A 10,324-nucleotide genomic window follows, 5' to 3' on the forward strand; every position below is an offset into this window, starting at 1 on the left:
TGTGGACAAATTGGGGAGGGTCAGAGGAGAGCAACAATACTGATTAAATGTCTAGAAAACATGACTTACGAAGAAAGTGAAAAAAATGGGTTTGTTTAGTCTGGAGAAGAGAAGGTGGGGGGGGGGGGGGNGGTGGAGCTGTAGTGACTCGCTTCTAGAACTGAAGCGAGATCTTCTGAATCTTACTGCACTGTCCTACCCACTAGATAAATGAGGCCCCAAAAAACTTCCCCCCACCATGGAGATCTCTCTCGTTCCCTCAGCACCCCTCAAATGAGGCCCCATCATATGTAGGTCAGAGATTACCAATGCATAGAAGAAATAGGAAGTATTTTAAGAGGCCCCCCTGGCTTAACCAGGAGATTTTCAATGACCTGAAATTCAAAAAAAGAGTCATACAAGAAGTGGAAAGTAGGTCAAATTACAAAATGAGTATTAAAAAACATACAAGCATGTACGGAGAAAATTAGAAAGGCCAAGGCAAAAAACAAAACTAAACTAGTAATGTAAAGGGAAAAAAACAAAGCATTTTACAAATACATGGGAAAGCAGAGGAAAACAAACATAGGCTAGGCCATTAGTGTGTCCAGTTCTGGGCCCCACACTTCAGGAAGTATGTGGACAAATTGGAGAGGGTCAGAGGAGAGCAACAATACTGATTAAATGTCTAGAAAACAAGACTTATGAAAAAAGTGAAAAAACTGGGTTTGTTTAGTCTGGAGAAGAGAAGGGGGCGGAGAACCCCTGATAACACTCCTCCTGGACATAAAAGGTTGTTACAGTGGAGGGTGATAAATTGTTCTCCTTATCCACAGAGAACAAGACAAGATTTTATGGGCTTCAATTGCAGCAAGGGAAATAGAGGTTAGACATTAGGAAATACTTCCAACCTCTGAGGGTAGTTAAGCACTGGAACAAAATTATCTAGGCAGGCTATGGAATCTCCATCATTGGAGGTTTTTAAGAACAGGTTAAACAGACACCTGTCAAGGATGGACTAGATAATACTTAGTCCTGTCTCAGTGCAGAGATGATTTCTAAGATTCATAGCTATCAAGGCCAGACAGGCTCATTGTGCCCATCCAGCCTGGCTTCCTGCCTATCCCAGCCAGAAACTCTCCCCCAGCGATTTCTGCCTCTGGCCCAGTAACTGCTGGCGGAACAAGAGCGAAGCTTTGAGAGAGAATTGCCGCATCTCCACCGACAGTTCCTAGCCAGTGAATCTCGCTCTGCCTTTACCGTCTACATCAAGGAGCGCTCCGCTAGCAGGTGTGTAAATCAGAAGGAACTGGATTATTATGACTCACCTGAGGAGGGGCTCTCAGGCCCAGAGTTTACCCTGGAGCCCTCAGCATCCTGGATCCAGAGTTCTGCCTCCCCTAGCTCGATCCGGTGGATTAAGTCTGGTTTGGAAACTGAAGAGCCTTTTTGGGAAGGAAAGTTTTATTACTAAAATGTTTGGGGGCAGAGACTTGTTTATATGTTTGCGCAGCACCTGGCACGACAGGACAACAAGCTCGCAGGCTGCTTTAGAGTAAAGCGCAAGAGATCTCAAGCAGGAGAGTAATGAAATAAACCTTCCTTAGAGAAGATTTCGTCCGGTCTCTCACTTGTACTCTGAATCAGCAACGTCTACAACCCCTGTCTCACGTTGCAGTGGGGGCCGAGTTTAAAGCCTTGCTGGGCTAACTCTAGCTGTTCCATAGAAATATCCCATTCTGCAAACACCTTGGCCGCTATGCTATCCTGTGTCACTACGTTCCATAGGACAACTGCGTGACATGGATTTCCTTTAACCCACAGAAACACCAGTGAACACCCATTCGTCTCAGATTAAGAGACAGGGTGAATTATTTCACTTACCCAAATGTCTCCTGAAACATTTCTCATGGGAAAGACTTTGGAAGACGGGAACGTTGCTCCTTTGCCATCTCATGGCTGTTGAAACGTTTCGGGCATGTCATTAAAGCACATCGGCCACAACGTGTCATGGCAGGTGTCACCAGGTGGCGCCATTACACAGACATATCAGTTCTTTTGCACTGTTCAGCTGTACAGTTGTTAAATGTACTATGTTCGTTCTTTTGGGGGAGGTGGGGAGCTGTTGCAGCAGCAGCGTTTTTTCCCTGCCTTATTTGTGTAACTAGAGTCAGGTCCTGAGGCAGAGTTGCTGCCCTCAACGTCTGGCTGGGATTCCTGGAAGAGATTGGTGCTCATGGGCTGTTTGCTACCACCACCGATGTGCCCTGACTGAGGTAGGTAATGCAAATAAACAAGTGACACTAAGCTTATCCCCAGGCTCTGTAGCCCTGAGTTCTCCTCCAACAGGGGCTGACCTGAAAGGGGCTGGCATGTGCCACCACTCAGTGATAGGTGGCACATGGCAACCAAAGCCTTGAGGGAACCCAAATGTTTTACAGCTGTGAATAAATGAAGGGAACTCAGTCCTTACCCAGGGAAACGAGAGTCCAGTAATTCCTCAGCATCTGGTCCCGGTACAGCTGCTTCTCTGGCTGGGATAAGAGCTCCCACTCCTCCCGGGTGAAATACAGAGCGACGTCCTCGAACGCCACCTGGAGCTGCTGGCACAAGCGTTACACACTCAGCACCATCCGCTCCAGCCCCCAGCCCGGAGTCTCAGCAGGGGACGCGGTTTCTAGGGGAGCGACTCCCAGGGACCCCCCGGCCCAGCAGCTGTGACCCAGGGAGACTCCCCCCCACCCCGCACAGCTCCCCGGGGACTCGGGGCCCTGCTGGCCGGGGACAGGAGTCGCCCTCGGCTCCCCACGGGGCTCTGGGGCGCCCCCCCCTCGGCCCCCGGCCGGGACCAGCCAGTGCCCGGCCGGGGAGTCCCCGCCCCGCGTCCTACCTGCGCAGGCCCCGCTGCAGCCATCGCCGGGCTCGGCTCCGGCCCCGGCCGCTTCCTCCGGGCAGCGACATCCCGCCCCACGGCTGGTGGCTCCCCGGGGCCGCCTCCAGCCTGCTCCCCGCCCTGGGGCTGCAGCCGGGACCCGCCCTGATCCAGCCCCGCTGCGCTCCCCGCTCGGCCCCGCGCCTGCGCCGCCAGGTCCAGCAGCCAGGGGAGGCCCCGGACGCCTGGGTCCCGAGTTCGGCCGCCAGGGGCGCTCGCGGCACCTGGAGCCCGGGTGGAGGGGACCGTTACAGGGCAGCCCGGTCCCTGCCCCTGGGCTGTGAGTGGGGCACCGCTGTGCCATGGCCCATGGGGAGCTGGGAGCCCGGACTCCTGGGTTCTCTCCCGGCTTTGGGAGGGGAGCGGGGACTAGTGGGTACAAGAGGGCCCCGGCCAGGCTGTGCAGTGTGTTTGTTTCACAGTAAGACAAGGGTCTGGTTGTGTGGTATGTTTGTTGCTAAGCTGTGTGATGTTGGTGCATTTGTTACAAGGGATCACAACCTGGGGTGTGATCCCCTGTAATGTGTGTGTTAGCGGAGGGCTGTGTGTGTATGAGCATTACAGGAGCTCATACATGGCTGTAGTGTGTGTGTGTGTGTTTCAGAAGCTCACACCCATGGCGAGGGCAGGTGCCCCATTCAGATGCCGTGATCTGGCCTCGGTGCTGGCACTGAACCAGCTGCCCCTGCCCCTGTCCCCCGCTCATTGTGCCGGGCCCTGCACACCTCAGGTGTCACCTCCGCTGGCCACAACAAATGGTCCAATGTCAAGCGCATCAAGGGCCTGCGGGTCGCCAAGCGCAGCCGTCTCTTCCAAAAGCTCACCGTGCTGCTGCGCTTCGCTGTGAAAGGTACCGGGGGGGGGGGGGGGGAGAGGTGGATTCTGTGTGTGATACAGCCCCAGCCAGAGGGAGCGCTACAGAGCCCTGCCAGCTTCCCAGTGCCCCACAGGCCCTGTCACAGCCAGAGGGGGCACTACAGAGTTTTCCCAGCCTCCCAGTACCTGACAGGGCCCAGGCAGAAGTTGTGGCTACAGAGCCCTGCCAGCCCAGCCTTGACCACTAGCACTGACCCTGTTGCCCCTAACCCCAGCACCTCCTAACCTCTGTTAACCCAAGGCCAGCACCGTCCCTGCCTTCTGGAGCAGAGGATGTTGGTCTGTGGGGTAGCATTTCCCCTTCTCATCCTTTCTCCACTGGACCTTTCCTCTGTCTCACAGCACCTCCCCTAAGGTGGCTGAGTCTCTGCCCATCTCTCATAGCTGTTTCGCATAAAAGGCGAGCAAGCCCAGTCTCTGTGGTTCAGGCGGCCTAAGATAATAGCTAAAGGTGACTGAAGACGGGAAGGGCCTGGAACAGGTAGTTTGGGGCAGGGAGGGTCACCAGGGGCCTCAGGACTCCTGGGTCCCATCGCCAGCTCTGCAAGGGGGATAGTGGGTTATAGCAGGGGGGCTCAAAGTCAGGATACCTTGATTCTATCCCTGGCTCTGGGAGGGGTGTAGATCATGGTGGGTTAAAGCAGTGGGGGCTCGGAGTCAGGACTGCCCTCGAGTGGGGTCCCAGCTGCGTCCCCCTTGTGACGCTCCATCTCTGTCCATTGCAGCAGGGGGACCCAACCTTGATTTCAACACCAACCTGGCCAACATCATTGAGCAGTGCTGGAGCATGGTCTTGACCAAATCATCTGCTGAGGTGGCCATCAAGGGAGGGGTACGTAGCTGCGTCCTGCCAGCCGGGCTCATGGGCTGCAGCCTTTTTGAATCCTCTGGGTCAGGCCAGACCATGCTGAGGTGTTACAGGGAAAAATTAAAACCATTATAAACCTATATGTTCCCCCTTCAGGGGACGCAGGATCTTGTACCTGATATCAGGGTCTATCGCTGTGGAAGCAGCTGGAGATGTTGGTCCCACCCTCCTTCCAGTGTGGTGCAAGGAAAGAAGACAGAGACAGAAAGACGTTCCAGAACAAAAGGTAAGTGTATGAAGGCTGGTTTACAATAACTGGGATAACGGGGAAAAGAAAACAACTGTCATAAAACCTGAGCAAACTGGGATCACAAAACAAGGAGCTTGAAGCAAACTAAAATAATAAAATCCCCTAAAGTCCTGCTGCTGTCGGATGCTTTCTCTGGCTAGGCCGGGCGTTGGAGTGCGTCAGAGCCAGGACCTACTACCCCCAGACCTGGTGATGGCCTGAAGGGAGGAACGCTGGATCGTGCTGCAGGTGGACTCGGAGCCAATGGCAGGAGTACGGCCAGGAACCCTGGATGCGGCAGGATGAGGTATGGATGAGGATGAGTTGTCTTTCAGGATTCGCTGACTTGTGATCTGAGGGGCTGGACAGTCACCTCCCAGCAGGGCCGGTGAGTGTGGCTGGGAGGCAGGGCGAGGGGAGGGGGTCTCTGGAGGGTCTGGAGGGTCACCTCCCAGCGGCTGTGAGGGGGAGGGAGGATCTGTGTGTGCTGGGGCACTAGGGAGTGCGGGTTTGGGGGGGTGGGGGTGCTGGGCAGTTGTGGGGCTGTGGGCAGAGGGGCACTGGACAGGGGGTGCTGTGCATTTGTGGCAGAGTCTGGGGAGCGCTGGACATAGTGGGTCTGGGGGGCTCTGGCCATAGGGAACCAAGGGGGGTGTTGGATGGGAGGGGCTGTGTGGCGCAGCATGGCCTGCCCCAAGGGGAAGGGGCACGCTGGCAGCACATGGCCAGGTGGGCCACTGTGTGTCTGGCAACTGCTGGTTTGTAAATAGTGCCCTCGCTCTGGGGACTGACCTCCCCATGCCATGCTCCATTGCCCCCACGGGGGCCCACAAATATGTTTTGCACTGGGCCCACAAAAGGTTAATCCGGCTCTGGATGGGCTCAGTGGTACCCCAGTGCATCAGGTGGCCCCCAGAGGGTGGGGTCGCAACCCGACACAATGACATCAAAAGTAGGTCTAGAAATCAAAACTCCTTTGTCGCTTGAGTACCTGCCCTGAACCCTTCAGCACACCACCAGAACCTTTCCATTGTGCCCTTCCCCGCCCTCCCACTATCAGCCCTTACCAGTCACCTCTCACATCATCCATTTTAGTTGCCCAGAGGGTGTTAACTCAGATATGAAGCAATTAGCTTAACACAACTCAAAATGACTTTTTTCTACATATCGGTTGGATCTGGCATGGAGGTGATTTCTCCAGCTCAGCTTCACCATTGCAGTGACTGGTTCTAGAGACAGCGAGGGAGTTCATTGAGGTGATTCACTCAAGGTGAGTGACAGCCATACGCCTGTTCTCTGGGGGGATTTCTCAGCAGTTGCCCAAGACCAGACTTTAAAATCCAGAGTCAATAGGGTGCTTGACAGCAACCAGACTCAAGTTGTTACCCAGCAGGGGGTGCTCTCCCTGACCAAGCAATGCTGGTCCCACTCACAGCTCCTTCATGCAGACATTGTGACTTCAGGAAGCGACGTGCTGAACAACATGGGACATTTTATACCATATCTGTTGGATCGTGCGGCCTGGTCACTCTGCTGGGCAAAGCTGGCCTGGGCCAAATCAGGAAATGACCCGTACTCATGGCAGAATCTTGGAACATTCAACCAGAATAGGAGTTGTGTCCATTCTCATTGTCCAACGAGACAATGAGGCTATCGCAATCCAGGGTGTAATCCCGAACATTGGGGGAGGGACAGTGTCAGCATCTGCCCTGTAACCTGGGGTGCCCAGTAATGCTTTGCTGCGTCGCTCCCAACCCGGACCACTCACAAACAGCCTCCAGCTTCCGGTCTTACCCCGAGTGTCTGTGTATAGCTCAGCTCACACTCTGGCTTTCACAGCCTGGGTTATTACTGCAGTGTGATCCCAATACACACACAGTCCCAGATTTCCCCCCAGAAATGTGTAGCCTGTATTGTCCAGCCCTCTCCTGGACCGTCCTGATACAATAGGTCTGTTCCCCCTCCAAGGGGAGCAATATACATACATTTTCCCACCCCAAATGGAGTTACCCACACAGTTCACTTCATTTCAATTAAAGAAGAAAACAAATTTATTTAATACAAAGGTAAGGTTTAAGTGGGTACAAGTGATGAGGCATCAAAGTCAGAAATGGTTTCAAGAAAAAGAGAGAGAAAAACAGTTCCTAGTACTAAACTGAACAATCTAGACATGGTGCAAAGTGAAGTCCTTTACCCAGTGATGAGCTCCCAAAATCCTAATAACCAGTTCCCTACCAGGTACTCGGCAGCACTTCGGCGGCGGGGGGGGTCTTCACTTGCTCCGGGTTTTCGGCGGCATTTCGGCGGCGGGTCCTTCACCCGGAGGGAGTGAAGGACCCGCTGCCGAAGTGTCACCGAAGACCAGGTAGGGAACGACGCGGTGAGTACAAGCCTAACATGCCTGTCTCCCCTTCCCCCCCCGCACCCATCCGACCCCAACCCATGTCCTGCCCCCAACTGCCCTCCTCAGAATCCGCAACCCATCAACCCCCCCACTCCTTGTCCCCTGACCACGCCCTCCCAGGACCCCCCCCAACCCTCCCCCATTCCCCGTCCCTGACCGCCCCCCCCCCCAGAACCTCCACCCCTTCCAACCACTCCCTGCCCCTTATCCAACCCCTCCTCCCAGCCCCGGTCCAGCCCCCTTACCATGCTGCTCAGGGCAGCGTGTATGGGTGCCGCGCGGCCTGCTGGAGCTCGTAGCCTTACCCCCTTACCATGCCGCTCAAAGCGGCAGGAGTTGCAGAGCTGCCCAGAGTGGTGGCGCTGGAGGCACGGTGTGCTGGAGCTCTGCAAGGGGGGATGGGGAAGCGGGGGAGGGGCTGGGGGAGCCTCCCCAGCTGGGAGCTCGGGCAGGCCGGACAGGCCGGTCCCGCGGGCCGGATATGGCCCGTGGACTGGAGTTTGCCCATCCACCCGCCCCTTTAATAGTTGGTTCTACACCGGCTTCTAAATTTATCAACCGGTTCTTGTGAACCGGTGCAAACCGGCTCCAGCTCACCACTGCCTTTACCACAGGTTTCCAGTGGCATTGCTGACTAAGATTTCAGTTCAGGATCAGTTCCTGAGGTCCAAGGAACTCTTTTTGTTTGTTTGTTTTTGTTGGTCCTCTTAGGTGATAACAAGAGATGAACAGGGAGAAATCACAAGAGGTGTTTTTGCCCCTCTCTTTTATAGTTCAATCACCCTCTGAAATGCAGAATTTTCTCAAAGCGACCCCTAGAAATGTTCTCAGCTGAGGGGGGAGACACGAACATAGTGGGGAAGAGGTTTCATGCTCAGCTACAGACGTTAACTTCTCCTTTGTTTTTGAGAAACAGTTTTACCCACTCCCAAGACGTGTCTAGTAAACACACTTCAGTTGCAATTTCAGTTTATGTTCATAATTTTTTTATACAAAGTTGCTGCAAACATTTCACTATGATAATACTGGCCAGTAAGTTATTAGTTTTCAAACGATACCTACCTTATAAGGCATAATTTGTACAAAGACTATTATAGTCGTGTGTAGGGTTTGGATACAGGGATGTATTCCATCCCACAGGCCTCTTGAAACTTTGGAAAACTCCAGTATCCCTGTGTAAAACGCTTTGTGCCGTTCCAGTTGGTGTCAGATCTCTGGAGTCATAGAGTGAACCTCAGCGCCAGTCAGTAACCTACCTCCACAAGCTACTTTCCATGGGCTCCCTGTCCTGTGCTCCTTTGGCCAGCCTTCAACAGTTAAACGATTGACTTTTAAAATGGTATTTACATCCCTAGCAGAAATTTCCATCTAGAAGTTCCAACAATCTCTATGGAAAGACTCTTTCCACTCCTGAATGGCTTGGTGCTTGGAGAGTAGTTCACCAGAGACACATATAGTGATTTGACTCATTTGCGCGGTCCGTGGGCATGGCTAACAGGAGAGAACAGTTGATGAAAGAACACTAACAGCTCTACGGGTACCTCTGTACCAGAGCTTGATTTTTCCCTACACGTCAATGATTACGTCAGTGATGTCACTTCATATGCGATACTCATGGAGGAATTCTGCACCACCTGCGCAAGCACAAACTTCATGTGGTCCACATATTATTTTTCACCCTAGAGTAATTGATTTTGATGGACAAGCACTGCAATTACACCTTTTCCCCTCCAGGGGCTGCTGTGGCACAGGAAGAGAGGGCAGCTGGCTTACAGCTGGAGCAGCCAGCCAGAGAGGTGGGCTGTATCCCACAAAAGCTTATGCTCAGATAAATTTGTTAGTCTCTAAGGTGTTACAAGTACTCCTGTTCTTTTTTCCAGAGAGGGAGGGGATCAGAGGATACTTCACAGTTCTCTGCCCTGGCGTCAGGTGTGGAGGCAAGGAAAACAGGGGAGATGGACAAAATGGGGCATACAGGGCTCCTGGGGGGGAGGGGAGTCACAGGAGCTAGTGAGACAACATTGAGGCCAGGAGTGGGGATGCAGGGACACATGGGAGTGAAAGGGGGACAGGGACACACAGGGATGGGGGGGATGCAGGGACACACAGGGACAGAGGGCAGATGTGCCTGACTCAGTGGGAGAGGCCAAAGGTGAGCCAGGGTTCCATATGGGAGGATCCCCAAGTCTCTATCAATCACTCTTCCCCTCTCCCACCAAATCCCCCTTGTCCATACTTCTCCCACTCACATCCAACAACTCCCAAAGTTCACTCCAAGCTCCTTCCCAGCAATTACTTCCCTCTCCCTCAGCTCCTTCATTACCCTTGGCTCTCCGAAGCCTTTGCACTGCTTCTGAGGGGTGCGGGAAATACATTTCAATATTGTAGTTTAAATGAATTATTACTCAAAGTTCTGTGTTAACAGGTCGAGTAAGGAATCTATTTGTGAAAAATCACTTCCTGAATCTTTTTTGTTGTCTGTTGTTTGTATTGTTACAAACATAGTTGCTGATAGGTAGTTTGAAATAAATTACCAAAATAATTGAAACTAGTGTGATTATATTGGGTTATTTTGACAAATAAAATATGCAGAATTTTGAAATATGGTGTGCAGAATTTTTATTTTTGGCACAGAATTCCCCAAGGAGTAATGCAAAACGCTCTGTGCGCACCTGCCAGTCACACAGTTCATCAGGCCTCATGGTCAGTTAGGCCTTAGTACATTTGGGCTGGTTTATCTTAAAAATTTACACTTCACATTGGCTTCTCCACACACCATCCAAATGCATCAGCTTCTTTAATAGCAAAGAATCACCTGGCTAGACCGACCTTTGTTAGGCATTAGGTAAATAGTTCTTCTTCATCCCATTTCTATTTAAAATAGACGGCATGAGCAGTTCCTGAGTCTTCTTTCAATCACACGCACTGGGCTCTCCCGCCCCTCGGACCAATCCATGCTGAGACAGGACTGCAAATCCCATCTCCGGATGTCACCTAAGAATCACCCTGTCTGAAAACGAGGTAGGTGTGGGGGGG

The 10,324-nt window shown here is 52.8% G+C and overlaps 1 pseudogene; it reads right to left on the reverse strand.

The window, feature by feature from the left end:
• Positions 1–10,324, reverse strand: part of LOC117876585 — a 101,138-nt pseudogene that overhangs the window by 84,917 nt on the left and 5,897 nt on the right.

Source organism: Trachemys scripta, chromosome 4 (assembly GCF_013100865.1).
Source record: "Trachemys scripta elegans isolate TJP31775 chromosome 4, CAS_Tse_1.0, whole genome shotgun sequence".
Lineage (NCBI taxonomy): Eukaryota > Metazoa > Chordata > Testudines > Emydidae > Trachemys > Trachemys scripta.